Here is an 18,848-nt window from a genome sequence, read left to right on the forward strand (position 1 = left end):
GTTCATTGGGCTTACTTACAAAGCAATGGGTGAGACGTTAGTTACAGGACTGTGGGTGCTCCACCTCCAAAAGACCACACTGGACAGTCTTTATATGGCAGGGGAAATGGGGTTCCCATAGCTGCCTAGATGGAGCCCCCTCCCCTAGTTCTGCCCCACGTATATCTTCTAACTCGTCCCCCAAGTCCCATTCTGTGTGCAGAATTAGGGCAGAATTGCATACAGCCAGTTGGTGGGGGCAGTTGGATACCCAGATGAGGGTCCCATGACCCAAACTGACCTCTCCTATGAGGGAAGGCGAACAGTCAACAAGCTCAGGTGAGATGATATTTGTGGAAATACCCAGCCAAACTCGCAAAGGGTAGCAGTTTGACTTGGGGTTTCATGCTATACAATAGGCATCTTGTATCACAGTCTACCTCATCATATCCTACACAATCACACTCACATAAGCTTACAAAGTAAAAGCAACTCACAGGTTCTTAGTACCCAAGACCTCAACTAATAAAGGGGATAAAGATCTCTATTCTTGGATCATTTCTGTGATGATAATTATCCTTACATCTATTAGAATTTGACAGTCACAAATATGAAGTGACTGAATATCATGAGCTAAGTAACTAATCCTTTAGGGTTATAGGCAGAAAACACCAGTTACTTATAGTAGGAATAGGTAAAGGTGAGTTCCAACCTAAATCACAGTAACAGTCAGTGATTGAAAAGAGAAACTATTATGACCCAACAGTTTTATACCCAGCTAAATTTCCACTTGTGTATAAAGGCAAACAAAACACAATGTCAGAGCTGGGGAGATAGCTCAGACAGTAAAGTGCTCCTGATGCAAGCGTGAGGATTTGAGTTTTGATCTCAACCCACATAAAAAGCCAGGTACAACATGTGCCAGCACTAGGGAGGCAGAGCCAGGAGGATCCCTGGGGCCTGCTGGCCAGCCAATTTATCCAAGTCAGTGATTGCAAGTTCAATGAGAGATGCTATACTAAAAAATAAGACAGAGACACCTAGAATTGACTTCTAGAGTCTATACACGTGTGCATATGCACCTCTACACATGAGTACACACACACACGAACACACACATACACTTATATACACCTTTTCAAAAAAATCAGTTTCAAGCACTTAAAAGTTTATACTGAAACACTTTATGAAAGTTATCTGATGGTGAAGTCCAGTCAATGAAGAAATTACAGGATGAAAAACTGAAGAATACAGAAAACATAGCCTGTCATGAAATGTCAGACTGCATAAATCTAGAAATGAGGGCAAAACAATTATAGATAACTTAAATTAGGATCCACATAGTTAAACAAGGAAGATCATCTACCAAGCAAACTGAGGTAGATTTCCATGTGGTGATGAGGACCAGGATGGAGCCTTCGAATCTAAGGAGAGAGAAGGGAACATTTGTTCAAGGGAATAGCTCAGCACAGGGTACCAGGGTCTGTCCCCATCCCTCTGTTGGAAGACAGCTTCAGAGTGGGGCGAGGTGATGTAAAGTAGTGGCGGTGGCTCAGTGTAAGATCAGAGTCTGAGTCAGATGAAACAAGTTGTCTACGCAGAAGGCAATGCTGTCAGGGCCTTGGCAGGGTAGGCAGCCCCATGGGAACGTATCCTGGGCTGGAGCAAGACAGTTTGAGAAGGGTGACAACAGTGACGATGATGTCCTTGGAAAGGGGAATGAAAAGGTTTCTTTTTGTTTCATTTTTATGGACTGAGGTGGGGACTGCACTTGACTAGACTGTGCAAGGCCCTGGCTCTGATCTCTAGCATTATAGTTTTTAAAAGTTTCTGCTATTTCTTTGCCATTTTTCTTAAACTTTAGGACTGATTTTTAAAATATGCCTTGGGCTGGGGATGGGATGTATCTTAGTCGGCAGAGTGCTTTCCTGTATAAACCAGGTGTGGTGGCACTTACTTGTGTTCCTAGCACTAGAAAATCCAAGGTAGGAGGGTCAGAAGTTCAAGGTCATCCTCAACTACACAGTGAGTTCAAAGCCAGCTTGGGATACATGATGCTCTTTCTCAACTAAAAAAAAAGTCTTGAATCAGCAGATATTTGTTTTTTCTTGATATTACAAATAATTACCTGGGAAAAAACATTAATATATTCCTAAAGTACTATTTGATGCACATGTATAAAAATGCAAGTTATATCACATTATTAATACTAATTCCTTTCAACTTTGTCTTGCTTCCCTAATACATAATTTTAGGTGCACCAATATGGAGATTTGTTATAAGCATTTAAAAACTACTCCAAGGGATCAAGGGGATACAAATTGGAAAAGAAGAAATCAAACTCTCACTGCTTGCTGATGATACGATAGTTTACATAAGCGATCCCAAAAATTCTACCAAGGAACTTCTACAATCATAAACACTTTCAGCAATGTAGCAGGATACAACATTAACTAAAAAAAAATCATTAGCCTTCCTGTACACAGATGATAAACGGCTGGGGAAGAAATTAGAGAATCAACACTCTTCACAACAGCCACAAATAGCATAAAATATCTCAGAGTAACTCTAACCAAACAAGTGGAAGACTTGTATGACAAGAACTTTAAATCTTTGAAGAAAGAAATTAAAAAAGACACCAGAAAGTGGAAAGATCTCCCATGCTCTTGGGTAGGCAGAATTAATATTAATATAGTAAAAATGGCAATCTTACCGAAAGCAATCTACAGATTCAACGCAATGCCCATCAAAATCCCAGCAAATTCTTCAACAACCTCAAAAGAACAGTACTCAACTTCATTTGGAAAAGCAGAAAACCCAGGATAGTCAAAACAATCCTGTGCAATAAAAGAACTTCTGGAGGCATCACAATCCCTGACTTCAAACTCTACTACAGAGATACAGTACTGAAAACAGCCTGGTACTGGCATAAGAAGAGACAATGAAACAGAATAGAAGACCCAGATATCAATCCACACATCTTCGAACACCTGATCTTTGATAAAGAAGCAAAAAATATCAAATGGAAAAAAGAAAGAATATTTAACAAGTGGTGCTGGCATAACTGGATATCAACATGTAGAAAAATGAAAATAGACCCATATCTATCGCACAAAACTCAAGTCCAAATGGATCAAAGACCTCAACATAAAGCCAGCCATGCTGAACTTTATAGAAGAGAAAGTGGGAAGTACACTTGAACGCATTGGCACAGAGAACCACTTCCTAAATAGAACCCCAGCAGCACAGACACTGAAACAAACAATAAATGGGACCTCCTGAAACTGAAAAGCTTCTATAAAGCAAAGGACACAGTCAACAAGACAAAACGACAGCTTACAGAATTGGAAAAGATCTTCACTAACCCCACATCAGACAGAGATCTGATCTCCAAAATATACAAAGAACTCAAGAAATTGGACACCAAAAGACCACATAATCCAATAAAAAAAAATGGAGTACAGACCTAAACAGAGAACTCTCAACAGAAGAATCTAAAATGGCTGAAAGACACTTAAGGAAATGCTCAACATCCTTAGTTATCAGAGAAATGCAAATCAAAACAACTCTGAGATTCCATCTTACACCTGTAAGAATGGCCAAGATCAAAAACACTGATGACAACTTATGCTGGAGAGCTTGTGGGGAAAAGGGAACACTTCTACATTGCTGGTGAGAATGCAAGTCGGAACACTTCTACATTGCTGGTGAGAATGCAAGTCGGTACAACCCCTTGAATGTCAGTGTGGCGATTTCTCAGAAAATTAGGAAACAACCTTCCTCAAGACCTAGTAATACCACTTTTGGGTATATATCCAAAAGATGCTCAATCATGCCACAAGGACATATGCTCAACTATGTTCATAGCAGCTTTGTTTGTCATAGCCAGAACCTGGAAACAACCTAAATGCCCTCGACCGAAGAATGGATAAAGAAAATGTGGTAGATTTACTCAATGGAGTACTACACAGCAGAAAAAAATGACATCTTGAATTTTTCAGGAAAATGGATGGAGCTAGAAAACATTGTTTTGGGTGAGGTAACTCAGACACAGAAAGACAATTATCACATGTATTTACTCATAGGTGGTTTTTAAAGATAAAGCAAAGAAAACCAGCCTACAAACCACAATCCCAGAGAATTAGGACAACAATGCGGACACTGAGAGAGACTTACATAGATCTAATCTACATGGGAAGTAGAAAGTAGAAAAAGACAAGATCTTCTGGGTAAATTGGGAGCATGGAGACCTTGGGGAAGGGTTGAAGTGGGTAGGGGAGAGGCAGAGAGGGGAGCAGAGAAAAATGTAGAGCTCAGTAAAAATCAATAAAAAAAACCCTACTCCAAGGGTATGGAAAGACAGACTGCACATACAGAACCTGAGATCTCTCAGGTCACCTCAGCCTGCCATATCCAGTTACCGAGTTCCTTGCCACTACTAATAGACACACAGAACTTAGTCACTGTGCCAACTTTCAGAATTTCATGGTTGAATGTTGGAACCAACTTTTAAATTCATTTGATTTCACACTTGTTATTTTCTTTCTTTTGTGGTAGAAGGCATCAAACCCAAGGCCTGCACATGCTAGACAAGCATTGTACCACTAAGCCACATCCCCAGCCCCCGCATTAGCTTTTCGTGCTACCTTGCCACCACCACATAGATGGAGCCTCGAGCCTGCATCAAACTTGAGTTGCTTCATTTCCTGGCTTCTCGGAAGCCAAGGTTGCAAGGGCTTTGGCTGGGGAAGCTGGTGCCACATCAAAGGCACACACGGTAGACTCTAGATACAGGATAGCCAGACGAGCACTTGTCTAAATGCTTTAGGCAAGAATGACCCATTTCCCCAGCTCTTACTCAGCGTCTGAAAGGGAGGCCTCTGTCTTCAGTCTTCCAGTAGCTGTCTGTGGGACAGTTTTGCATGTTTTTCTTCTATATCTGAATGAAAGCAGCTTCTAGGACATGGGGGAAAAGATACTTTGGGTCAAAGTCAAGTCCTACGGGCTCAGAATTTTTAATTGGTGGTAGTACCATCAACTCACTTTTTAATCTGTAATGGTTCCAAACTCTAATTCAAACTGAAGCTGATTGGAAAGATTTTTTTTTAAATTATTATTTTTTTTTCAAATGACTTAGATTTAATCACTGGAAGCAAACTAAATGGAAAGCTTTTTAAATTATTAACCTACAATGAAAAACAAACAAACAAACCCAAGACACTGTAATAACATAGGAGAATATAGAATATATCCAGGTATATTAGTCAGGGGGTTCTCTAGAGTAACAGAACACACACACACACACACACACACACACATACACACACATATATGATGGGAATTTACTAGAATTAATTACAGACTGCAGTCCAGCCAATCCAAGAGTGGTTGTCTTAACTGAAAGTCCAAGAATCCAGTTGTTGTCCAGTCTGTGAGGCTGGATGTCTCAGCAGCTCTTCAGGATACACGGGAATCCCCAAGAAGCAGACTCTAATGCCAGTGAAGGACTGGACAGATAGCGAAGGCAGGAGTGAGCTGGCGAAGAGCGGCTCTTCCTTCTTCCACCTCCTTATATAGGCTGCCAGCAGAAAGCAGGCCCAGATTAGAGGTGGATCTTCCCTCCTCAAAAGTTCTGAACTAAAGGTATGTCTTCTCACCTCAAAGATTCTGATTAGAAGTTATTTTTCTACTTCAAATGATTCAATTAAGTAAAAATCCCTACATTTTTTTCAGCCATTTTTAAGTTTTACTTAATTCCAAATGTGACCAAGCTGACAACCAAACTAGCTGTCACACGGGGTGTCATTGGTAAGGAGCTATATTTATTGTGAGGCTATGTCCTCTGTATGTTTTTAGTATAAAAGACATCCCTTGTGCAATGAAATATAGGTAGAAGATATTGGGCAGACTGCTTCTGGAGTCCTCGTCCAGCAAAGTGAAAAACAGGCAAGCTGACCTTGTCCTGTGCAACTGCTTTTTAGTACTTTTTCCAATGTGGTAAAAATACACACAACTTAGAGTTTTCCCTTTCAATCCCATTTAAGCATACGGTCAGTGGTGTTAAGTATGCATACCTTGTTGTACAGGCTTCTCTACCACTTGTTTCCAAATTCCCATCATCTTGCCAAATCGGAAGTCTCTGCCTTCTGCTGGCAGCCTATATAAGGAAGTGAAAGCAAGAAGAATCGCTCTTTGCCAGCTCGCTCCTGCCTTCGCTATCTGTCCAGTCCTTCACTGGCATTAGAGTCTGCTTCTTGGGGATTCCCGTGTATCCTGAAGACCTGCTGAGACATCCAGCCTCACAGTCTGGACAGCTGCTGGATTCTTGGACTTTCCGTTAAGACAGCCACTCTTGGACAGTTGTGCTGCTCCATCCTTTCACCACTGAGAATAACCTTGCTATAAACATGACTACATGAATACTCTTTTTTTTAAAGACTGGACAATAATTTATATATACTCAAATGTATGGATTCCTTTCTTATTTCTAATTTGCTTGAGACAAGGTTTTAGACAGCCAACTGGACTCGAACTCCTGATCCTCTTGCTGATCCAGTGCTGAGCATGTTGCCATGTCTATCTAAAACATACACACGAGGAGTTTGATGAGTTTTGACGCAGGTATTGGTCAGTTTAACTGTCACCCAGAGTACAATACAAAATACCTAAATTGTCCTAAGAAGCCCCCTGGTGCCTCTTTTCAATCAGTATTCTCTCCCAAACAACCATGGTTATGACTTTTGTCACCGTGGATCAGTTATCTTGTTAACTTGCTACAGATGGAATTATAACAGCATGGAAGTACTTTCTTGGGTTTGGCTTCTGTAGTGATATTTGTTTGTATTTTAACAAATAAAGCTTGCCTGAGAGATCAGAGAAGCAGGGTGGCCAGCCACTAGAGAACCTTCTGCCTCTACCAATGTTCAGACCAAAGGGGCAATCCTGTCCTCAGACTTTGTACCCTAACTGCAGGGCGTTCCTCAGCCTACAACTGTCTCCATCAAACTTTACACTGCACTGAAATCCTGTCTCCTTCCAGTTTATATTCCTCTCTCTATCCAGTCATATCACTCCCGTTTCCAGCTCCCTAGTGCTGGGTTTAAAGGCGTATGAGCCCAAGTGCTCACCTTTGTGTAAGCTCTGTTTCTCTTTGAGACAGATTCAATCTTGTGCAGTCCAGGGTGGCCTTGAACTAAAAGAGATCTTTCTGTCTCTACCTCCGAGTCCTGGGATTAAAGGTGTGTGCAACCTTTCCCTGGCCTCTAGTGGCTTATCTCTGCACTCTGATCTTTAGGCAAACTTAATCTGTTAAAACATAAACAAAGTATCATTACATTTCCCCTTTTTTGTCTAAAATAAAAAAGAAGGTTATACCTAATAAAAGAAAAACTATATATAGTAACTATATATAATATATAAGGCAATAAGTACATCAATAATGTCTAGTCCATTTGCATTTGTCAAATTCAGAGAAAATGCTCCATCATCTATCCTATCTTGATGAGTCCAAAGTCTTGTACCTAATTTGCTTTCTATCATAACTTGTATTTCCATCCAACTATCCTTTGATATCTCTCAACCTTGTACACTTTAGTGAGTTTCTTTTCTGTGTCTGATAACAAAGAAAATTGTAACTATAACTATCTAGTCTTCAACTCCCTCAGAGACCCAAGAAGTAAACACTATTAACTGAGTAAGCAGGAAGTGCAAGCAGTTAACTTCCAAAAAAATTGAGAAATGACAGAAACAGATGGCTGCCTGAACAGTCACCCAAGTTTCCTCTGCAATGTTGGTGCATCCATATTCAGCCTACTGGCCTAGAATATTTGACAGACTTTTCTACAAAACAGGATTTTGGAAGGACTTTCCCACCTTGTCTTGGCAAGGTTTTGTAGTCATTCTCTTTTGCGAATTTTGCTTATCCAATTTGGACAGCATACCATCAGCAATTGAGGCAAGAGTACTTTCTTGCTCAATGACTTACTTTTGTCACAAAGAAAATAAACTCCACGTGGAGTTTTTTCAATGCCCATTATCCTTGCTGAAGTAGATTGGTGCTGCCAGAAGCAGACATGTCTCATTGTCATAAGAAAAAGAACCTATGTTATTAAAATACCTTGACTGCCATATTCTGATAACTTTGAAGTGTTTGAAGATGATCTATTTAAAATATATCTCTGTTTGACCTTGTAAACATACCAAATATGACTTCAGGTTTGATTATTAATAGGTGACTAATTACTAGCCTGCATTTCTTATTATCCTAAATAGTTGGTAATAATAACTTTCAAGAACTAGAAATCTTCATTACATTGTTAAAAAAGTTGTATAGGTACAATACCTTGAACAAGAGTATAAATGTATGTATGGTGTGCTCTAACAAAATTAGTCTCAAATTTGTATCAATATATAAAACTTGTATACAGTATACAAAAATCCAATCCAATGTAAAATATTTAAAACTAGTAGTTGCTTTCTTGAAAGTAGATTCAATAATCTACCCTTTTTTCCTATCATATCTATATCATCTTTTTCCTTTTCAAAACAGGAACTCTGAATCTATTCTCCTTTGTTTAGTTTTTTTCCTGACTATTAACAATAACAACTTGTAATCAATCTCCCTAAACAATCACAAATATTTATAACCCAATGAAAGACCAAAAACCACCCACCCCACTTCTTGGGAATGTGGGTGTCATGTTCTTAAATTTACTTCCTGCTATCTGTGGGCAACAGCATCTTTAGGAGATCCTGAAAAGAAAAATTTGGGTTGTCAAGTCCTGGGAGAGGTAGCTGTATCACTTATTGTCCAGTCTCTGCACAATGGGAAAGTACTTGTCTTAATTCCTGGTTAGAGTAGTCTGTGAGGCTGGATCATCTCAGCTAGCTACCTTGAAATTGCTCTGAGAAGTTTGTAGTTCAAAGTCAATCTTTAGGTGGTGTTTTCCAGCTTAATGGTGTTATCACAGTCCTGGAGGAGTCATCATTGTGGGGCTCCATCCTTCTTTTGAGGACTTCAAAGGTCGCTGGTAGGCATGGTCATGGTTCACTGCAGAGAACTGATAGAGACTCAAACCCAAAGTAATGTACAGGAAGGTAGATGAAACCTTGTTTTAGAATTAGTTAGTACTCTATATGACCATTAATATCGTGACAAAAAGTTCAATATTATATATATATTAATCTTATACATCTTGAGATAATATTTATACCTTAAGGAAAGCCGGGCGATGGTGGCGCATGCCTTTAATCCCAGCACTCGGGAGGCAGAGGCAGGCGATCTCTGTGAGTTCGAGACCAGCCTGGTCTACAGAGCTAGTTCCAGGACAGGCTCCAAAGCCACAGAGAAACCCTGTCTCGAAAAACCAGAAAAAAAAAACCAAAAAAATACCAAAAAGTTGAAATAAAACCAAAAGTTTATGAGATTAGTGGTAACATAATAGCCCTTAAAATTTTGCTTTTCTTCTGTCCCATATCAGGTGACTCTTGACACTCTTTAATGTTTTTTGGATTCAGCTTCATGGTTATAATTCATACCTCCTCATTGAACACCATTTTTAAAACTCCATCTCATTTTGGTGGCTTCAGGGTTCAAGATATTATAAACTATACAAACTGTTTTTATATGTTAATGTGTGTGTGTCCACGTATATTACCACTGATTGAACCTAAGCACATGCTCTACCACTGAGCTACATCCCCAAACATTCTTGTAGATCTTTTTTTGATGTATTTATCTTATTTTCTAGATATGAATGTTTTGCCTGTATGTCTTTAATTGTACCATATGTGTGCCTGGTGACAGTGGAGGTCAGAAGAGGGCCTAAAGTAATTTTTTTGTAATTTATTTATTTTTATTTTATGTATACTGATATTTTGCATCCATGTATGTCTGTATGAGGATGTTGGATCTCCTGAAAAAGGAGTTACAGACAATTGTGAGCTGCCCTGTGTGTGCTGGGAATTGAACTCAGGTTCTCCGGAAGACCAGTCAGTGTTCTTAACCACTGAGCCTAAAAGTACTCTAAAGTAGTTTTTTAAATATTTATTTTTAACATTTTAAAATTATGTGTGTGCACGTACATGCCCATGGAAGCCAAAGGCACTGGATTCTCTAGAGTTGGGATTACAGGCAGTTATGAGCCACTTGGCATGGCTACTGGGAACTGCATTTGAGACTTCTGCAACAATGCTGCATTCTCAGAGTAGAAGGTTGTAGTACATGCTACAGCCATGAAGCCTTCTCTCCAGCCACACCATTTTTTTTTTCTTTTTGGCGGGTTGAGGGGGGAATCTCACATAGTCAAGGCCAGCCCTGAATTCACTATATTGTCAAGGATGATCTCGAACTTCTGATCCTCCTGCTTTTACATCTTAAGTTCTAAGCTTACCATCATTTACCACTATGCCTGGATTTAAGCAGCACTGTGGTTCAAATCCAGGGTTTCCTGTATGCTACACAAGCACTCTACCAACTGAGCTACATGCCCAAACCACTCCAAAGGGCTTTTGCTTTTACCCGTTTATTCTCTTCTCTCCCAATGATAAATAAGAATCTCATCCCCTTCCCCAAAGTTCACAATTTGGTATTGTCAGTTTTTAGAATTTTAACCATTTCAGTGTGTGTGTGTGTGTTTATTCCTGTGCATATTTTTATTGGTTTGCTCAAGTAATTATAAAAAATAAATCTAGGGGATTTGCTAGAAAAGAACTCTTTGGACAGAAGTCAAAGAATCACAAATTAGTTTATGTGGAGACCAGAACTATTTGTCTCCTCAACCAAAGAGGAGACACAGGCTTGGATGGTCTCTCTCTCTCTCCCTCCCTCCCTCCCTCTTTCCCTCCCTCCCTCCTCCCCTCTCTCTCTTTCTGTCTCTCTCTCTCTCTCTCACACACACAGACACACACACAGACACACACAGACACACACACACACACACACACACACACACACACACACACACACACACCACTTCACTTTACCCACAAGTTCCATCCATATAAGCTCAGTTGGCTCCACAATCCTAGAAGCCTGTCTTGGGGGCAGGGCTAGGCTTTCTTCCACACGGTCTTCTACCTGCACAGAGAGGAGAGCTTCCCCCTCCACCAGTAATAGCTGGAGAACTCTGATTACCCTGGCGTAGGACAAGCTCCGAGTCCAGCATTTGGGGTGAAGGCTAGCCTTCAGCAGTCCTATTGGGAACTGTGTATGGAAGGTTCCCAAAGAAGTAGCATACTCTCTGAGGCAGGTAAGACAATAGATTTATTTAGCCTTCCTGTTGTTTTTAAAAAGAGGTTTTGTATTTTTGCAAACTCCAAAAGTTTTAGAAACTTGTTCTTTAATCCACGGGTCAGGGATGTAATGTGGACACTTGTAATCTCAATACAACATCTCAGCCCTGAACTTATCTAAACCATCCACAGACATGTAAAGTTCTGACTAGGATAACGTAAGAGCAGGAAAAGGAGCCCGGAGAGATGGCTCCTAGTTAAGAGCGTTTGCTGCTCTTCTAGAGGACCTGAATTCAGTTCCCAGCACCAATTGAACAGCTCACAATCACCTGTAACTCCAGCTCCGGGATCCAGTACCCTCTTCAGTGACTCTGTGGGTATACATGTACACACACACACACACACACACACACACTTAAAGAAAATTAACTGAGGGGAATGGCTACTCTTATGCAACATTTTGGGGCGGCGGCTCTGATTCCATTGGGTTTCAAGTTTCAAGAAGTGACTTCTAATTCTAGTGTTCTAGGTTACAGTGAGCAAGGACTCATTAGATGGAGGCGTAGCTTCATGATTTGGGTCCTGTTGCCTCCCAACTTCTATATTCTCAAAAGCGTTAATGAAAACTTTGACTCACCCTAAGGTGAAGTTCTTCTGTCGTCCGATAGTTCGATAATCTCAAAATCTTTTCCATTCTTGAAACAGCCAGCAAACATCTTGCAGCATTGATTTTTGTCGTTCAGTAAACCGGTCCCCTTTTAAGAAAAGTAATTCCACCTCCTATTGCCACCTCTTCTCATTAACAGTCAAGGTGGCTACCAGGGATTGAGAAAAAGGACAGCCAGAGTGGTCAGAAAGACAGAGTCCCCAAATTTGTTATTTGAGATGGGGGTCATGCAATGTCGCATAGTCTGGCCTTGAACGCAATCCTTCTGTCTCAGCCGCCTGAGTGCCGGGATTACAGATGTGTGCCATTACGTCAGCTCCATGAGCTTTTGGTTCATTTTTTCTTCATGAACTTTTTCTAAAGGAGGGGAAATGTCTGTAGCTGGCCATCCCTTGAAGGAGAAAACAAGCGTGACCGAAATGCTTGTCTTTAAATAAAAAAATCTCGATTTCATAGCAGAGAAAGAAGTTATTTGATTTTAGCATATACGTAAGTGTTCATGTCATCCTCAGCATAGGGCTTTATTTAGAATGCGTTTGCTGGGAAGGGACACCCCCATCTTTACAGTGCAAAAAGTCCAAGGTTCTAATTAACCTGACCTGTCTTTTCTTCACTTCCATAAGGCCGCAGAGAGACTGTGCTTACTGGAATCCACTGGGTGAGCCACTCTGTGGACGGGAGACTTTGTAGGGCACAAGTAAGGACCAAGAAAATGGTAAAGACGGAGCTGGGGAGCAGGGTGGAAGGCAACGTTGGAGACTTGACCGGAGCCTCAGTTGTCCCTGGAAATCTGCTACAGTTTCTGCCAACCTTGTCTTATCTTTGGTTTCACCAGTTTTCCTGATTTTTATCTGGATTCTTTATCTGGTCAGAGTTCCTACGCATAATGAGCAAGCAGGCAGTAATTATTTCCTATGAGGTACTTTTGCAAGCCTCTGCCCTGCTCTGGGAGGGGGTCTCCTTGGGTGCCCGGGCTCTCATGCAGGCTTGTGGTATGTGGGTAACTGCTTTCTCCAGGGCTCTAAGCATCACTTTTCCCCAGACCTGTGACAGAGAGGTGGCTGCAGAATGTCCCCATAAATAGCATCAGTTTCTTCACCTTCTGGTGCTTCAGCCTGTCCTCTTGAGACACAATCCAGCTGGCTCAGGGTGTGACTGTGCTTTATGCCAACTGAGTCTCAGCAAGCATTTTCATCAACGTTGGAGGCAGAGATTTTTGCCTACTGGAATATCAGTAGTAACTGAACTTTTTAATTTACTTATTTTTATTTTTTGGTGTGTGTAGTTTAAGGGTTGTGAGTCTTACTCTGGGTTCTGTATGCAGCAGAACACAGTTCTGATTTCTTGCCATTTTTCTTTCTTTGGAAAATGCCTTTGACTCTGGGCATACTTTGTTATATGTGGGCAACAGAGCAAGCACTTGGGACCATTTGAATTTGCTGCTAGAATCTAGGGCCAGTCTTTGGCAAACGTATAAAATTAATATAAGATACAACTGAAGTTGTAATCTAATTGCCTTGAGTCCTAACAGGAAAAGTCACAAATAAAAAAAAAATCCAGTTCCACTCCTATAAAAACATTGAAAACTAAGTGCGATAGATGTTCACTGTGGTTATGTTCGGGATATCAAGAAGGAAGCTCTGGGGCCATCGAGATGGCTCAATGGGTAAAGCCACCTTGCCTAGCTATGCCGGCCATTTTAAAGAGCATGATCCCGTGACATTCAGTATACTCAGACTAGCCCTACCAGGCTCTATAAAGTTTGCCATCGAAACAGGAGAACTTAGGTAGCGTTGTCCCTTTATCTCCGCTTTCATTTTCAATAGTTTCAGTTACCATCATGAAGCAAGATTCAAAAATATGAGATGGAAAATTCTAGAAATAAGCAATCCACATGTTTTAAATCGCATGCCACCCTGAGAAGTATGATGGAATCCTACAGTGTCCTGCTCTGCCCAGTGTGGAACATGAAATATCCTTTGTCCAGTCTCCACGTTGTATATGCTGCCTACCTAGGAGTGAGTTGATGGCCGTCTGTCTGTGTTATCAGATCCACTGTTGCAGGATTAAGGTGTTTGGGTCCAATTAACTTTTATTTTATTTTATTTAGTAGTGGTCCCAGAGCATGAGAGTAGGGACACTGGCATAATACTTTAGTGAGGGAAGAACAAAACAAAAACAAAGAACCATCCAAAGCCTAGTGTGGGGAGATGGCTCAGTGGATAAAGCCACACAAACAAGAGAACCGGAGTTCAGATCCCCAGGACCCTTGTAAGAGCTGGGTACAGCGGTATACATCTGTAACCCTAGTGTTGGAAGAGGCTGAGACAGGGATCCCGGAGCTTTTCTGGTTTTGGGCACCTACCAGGAATCTTAGGATCTCTTTTTCAAGAACAAGGAGGACTAACCACTGAGCTGTCACTGGCCCACTGAACCTGGTTTTGTTTGTAATCCTTGGTTAAATTCTCATGGATAACTAGGATGAGCACTGTCACTTGACAGTGATCTAGTCTGCCCCGCCCCAGTCCACCCCTGGAGCCGAGAACTGAACCCAGGGCCTTGTGCTTGCTAGGCAAGAGCTCTTCCACTGAGCTAAATCCCCAAACCACACATGTTTGCCCCCACCCATCCCCTACAATCTAGTCTTCTCTGAGGCGTTCCTACACAGAGCTCCATTCATTTTCCAGACGATGGCCAGCCAAGCCAATGATCTACTTTAGAAATGGCAGACAAGTTCTGCTTGCCCGAGCCGCATAAGTAGCCATGGCAACCAAACCCTTCTCCTTTTAGTATTTTCCCTCGTTCTGTGTGCTCTCCCTGCAGTCTACTCTCAGGGCTCTGGCTCCTATGCAGTCCATTAAATCCTTTCTGGGGTCAGAGGACTTAGAGGAATGCTGTCTTCAAAGCTAACCACCAGCGTTTCTTCATCAGAGGCAGCCGCGACGACTTGCCAGCACCCAGTCAAGATCCAGCCTGTTCATGTGCTGGCATAGAGGCTTGGAAGAAGGGTGGGAAGGGTCATGACATCCTCACCTGAAATTCCTGACACCCCGCAGCTTCTCCTGTTCAGGCGGAGGTAGTTCTGCCGCAGCTGTGTGTGGTCTCAGGGTCTCAAAGAGGCTGGGTATATTTTAAGTACCTGAAAGAGAGACTCCATCTACTCAGCTTTAGGAAAGTCATTAGCCACATAGGGCTGAGACTTGGTGTATTGCCATTGTAAGGTCACCATGGACACTATCAGTAACTGCTCCCCCATGCTCTGTAATTAAGCCCAACAAACTTGCTGTTTTACCAAGCTAGACCTAGTGGGTTCTTATTAGAGGGTAAGTGGTTGTTTGTTCACACTTCCCCATTGAAAGGTCAAACGCAACACCGCATCCCTAGATATCAGCAGTCACATTCTCAATCCCCGTGGAGTATTTACTTCCCCCCTCCACCACTAGACAGGGTTTCTCTGTAGCTTTGGAGCCCGTCCTGGAACTCTCTCTGTAGACCAGGCTGGCCTCGAACTCACAGAGATCCACCTGTCTCTGCCTCCAGAGTGCGGGCTTAAAGGCATGCTCCACCACTGCCTGGCCTTGCTTTTTTTAATAATATGTTTAGATTTATTCATGTGTGTGTTTTGCCTACTTGTATGTATGTGCACCGTGTGCTTGCTTATTGCCCTTGGCGGTCAGAAGAAGGTGTCAAATTTCTTGGAGCAACAATTATAGAGTTGTGAGCACCGTGTGGGTGCTGGGAATTGAACCCTAAGAGTAACAAGGGCTCGGACTGCTGAGCCATCTCTCCAGCTCATTTCCTTTTCCTTTTTTTCAACATAGTACTTTTATTGATTCTTTGGGAATTTCATATCATACACCCTGGTCACACTCATTTCCCAGTCCTTCCACGTTCACTTCCCCTCTCTTGTCATCCCCAATAGAAAAAATAATAATAAAATAGTCCAGTTTGTATTATCCATATACATGCCGCAGCATGGTCAACCTCTCAGTGGTCTGCCCCTCAAGCAGAACTGAGTCCTTCCTCCTGCCCCCCGCCCGCCAGCGGCCATCAGTTGTGAAGAGCTACACTTCGGCATCCTTACCATACTTTTAAACACTTCTCTCCAATGGCCTCTCATTTGCTTTTTTTTTTTTTGAAGAAAAACTTCAGAAGGCTGAAGCCCTTTCCTAATGGTGGGCTTAGGTACCAGAGAGACGGAGCAGCGAGGAAAGGGTGCTTTTTGGAAACAAAGGATCCTGTCCTGTACTCTTAACCTTGAGCAATGCATATGCTTAAAAAAAAAAGTGATGTCTGAAGTTTCCAGAGAAAGGTGACAAACATGATCCTAGGTGCCAGCTATTAATATCGTAGAACCTGTACTCTCTCCTGAAAAGTGAGACTAATTCAGCCCTCCAAGGATTGTGTTTCTGCAAGTCGCAGCCCCAAGAAACTAGTTCTGCTGTAAAACGCGTCCAGCACAAAGATAATGGCTGGCTGGGAGGTGGCCCTGATAGAGCACTTGCCTGGTATGCACAAGATTTGGCACTGCCCAAAAGAAGATAAAACATAAGCGAAATTTGTTTCTCTGTAAGTGGCCTGAGACGATCTGCAAAGAATACTTCACTATTTACTTGACTTGGAAAACCCCACAAAAATACGAATATAAAGAGGTCCAAATTATCCCCGAAGAGAAGGCTGCACAGGAAAAACACAAACAAACAAACATCCCAGAAGAAACCAAACCTATGGCAAGGCGTGTGTGTGTGTGTGTATGTGTGTTAGCTTTTCATTGCTGTGCAAACAACTGAGGTTAAATCAGCCTAAACAGAGTAATGTCTCATTTGTGGCTCACGATTTCAGTTCCTGGTTGCCTGGGCCCTTGCTCTGGGCCAGCGGTGGTACAGCAGGGGCCTCTGTCAGCTCTTTGCTACTAGGGAACAAGAGCAGAAGAGGCCAGTGTTCCCATTTCCCCTTCAAGGACAAGCCTCAGTAACCTAGCTTTGTTCCACCGAATCCCTCCTCCCAAAGGTTCTGTCAGTTCCCAGCAGTGCTTCTGTCTGGTGACCAAGCCGTAACACATGGGACGCTATTTATGACCCACACTGTGACCACACACAAACACATCCAGCTGGAAATAAACACAAAGAAGAGCAGAAAGACACTGACTCATTCATAGATTTGCCAGGACGTTGGACAGATTATACACAGATCAGAACAGTCGAAGTGGCCTAATTCAAGACACTGCGATCACTACGTGCCATCTGTTGCGGCTTGTCCCACCATCACCTCTGGCTCTGGAAGTCAAGTGTCCTGTTTTCTGTGTTGCCCCAGAAACCGGATTTCTGCCTTCTCCATTCCACCCCAGCTAGAATTAGCCACAGCCTCTGCTTCACTGTGTCCCCAGCTCCCAATGTCAACTCTGTCACAGGTTCATCTGCTTGGCCAGAAGTAGGCTAATCAGCCCTGCGCAGGCAGGGCAAGCCTGACCTTTTCAGTTTGAGGAGTGACAGAAGACTCCTGGGGGTGGGGGAGAGCGTTGCCTCAGCGGGGGAGGGGCCCAGATACTGAACAGCCAAGAACAGGACACTTGTTTCCTTTCAAACTGTGGTAATTATCAAGACGAACTGGATGACATGCAGATTGCAAACTAAATTGCCATGCAGGCCCTGGCTGTTAGCATTTGTTCTTATCGTTGCTAACTTCGCTGCAAGGCTCACTTCTCTGGTCCTTCGCTCAGTCACCCTAACCTCCAATCCAGGCAAGGCATCCTGGTAGATGGTCCGTGAAAAAGATGCTCTGCAGGTCGGGGTTTACAGGTGGTCTCCTCAGATTCTGCTCCCTGATGTCTCCTTGCCACAACCTTGATTTCCACTGTGGATCCAGGTGGCTCGTGGGAATTAGACACCATCCCCAAGGCCCTCAAAGGTTACAGGTGTCTTCCCCTTGGTCACAGTGATTGCTTCATGGGTAGTCTAAGTGAAACCAGATATTTGGCTGCACCAAGGGCACGATCTGTTTTTCTTGCCAGGTATGAATGAGAAGACACGTGGCACTGGGAGCTCCCAGCAACCTTCTTGGAATCACGTGGGGGAGCCAAACTTGGAATAAAGTAAGCACTGTAGAAGGCAGGGCCAAGAGGCGAAAACAAACTGGGTGCTTGGATAAAGCAGTGCCTGGAACCAGATTTCTCCTTTGGACTTCTCAGTTATATGAGCCAATAAATTCCATTTATTATTTGAGCAAGACTGAGTCAGGTTTTCTAACACATACAACCGAAAGGGTCTGAAACCTGCTTGCTTCCCTGCCTGTCTTATAGAGACAGGACTGTCCCTGTTGTTGGCTCGCAGCCTTTTGGAAATAAAGATCAAAATCACTAACCTGCTTTCATGATTCAGTACCAATGACCTATGCCCTAGACACTAGTTCTAACAGACATTTAAACAGGACTGGGAGTCTAGCTCAGTGGCAGGGCATTTGCCTAGCTCACTACACGGCCTTGGCTTCCATCTCCAGCACTGGAAAGAAAAAACACCTTTTAAATAGAACAGTACTACCTATGGTTCTATTCTAGTAGTTTCAAGACCAACCTGAGCTACAGTGTGAGATCTCGTCTCAAAACAAAACAAAGGAATAAATAGAATAGACCTACTTAACCAAAACCAAATCTGAAACTTCAATAAACATATTTCATTTCCCTATGGCACAGAAGGAAGAAGAATCAAAGAAACTAAGAATTCTGTAAAGCAAAAAAGCTACAGAAGCATAACATCACTAAAATAGAAAACAAAACAAATTCCAGTTTTTAATTCTTTTACATGTATGAGTGTTTTCCTGCATGTGTGTACGTGTCCATGCACATGCCTGGTGCCAGCGGAGGCCAGAAGAGGGTGTTGGGTCAGCTGGAACTGGAGTTACAGGCAGTTGTGAGGTGATAGGTGGGTACCAAGAACCAAAGTCAGGTCCTCTGCAAGAACTCTCAGCCTGAGCC

This window comes from Microtus pennsylvanicus, chromosome 11 (genome assembly GCF_037038515.1).
Source record: "Microtus pennsylvanicus isolate mMicPen1 chromosome 11, mMicPen1.hap1, whole genome shotgun sequence".
Lineage (NCBI taxonomy): Eukaryota > Metazoa > Chordata > Mammalia > Rodentia > Cricetidae > Microtus > Microtus pennsylvanicus.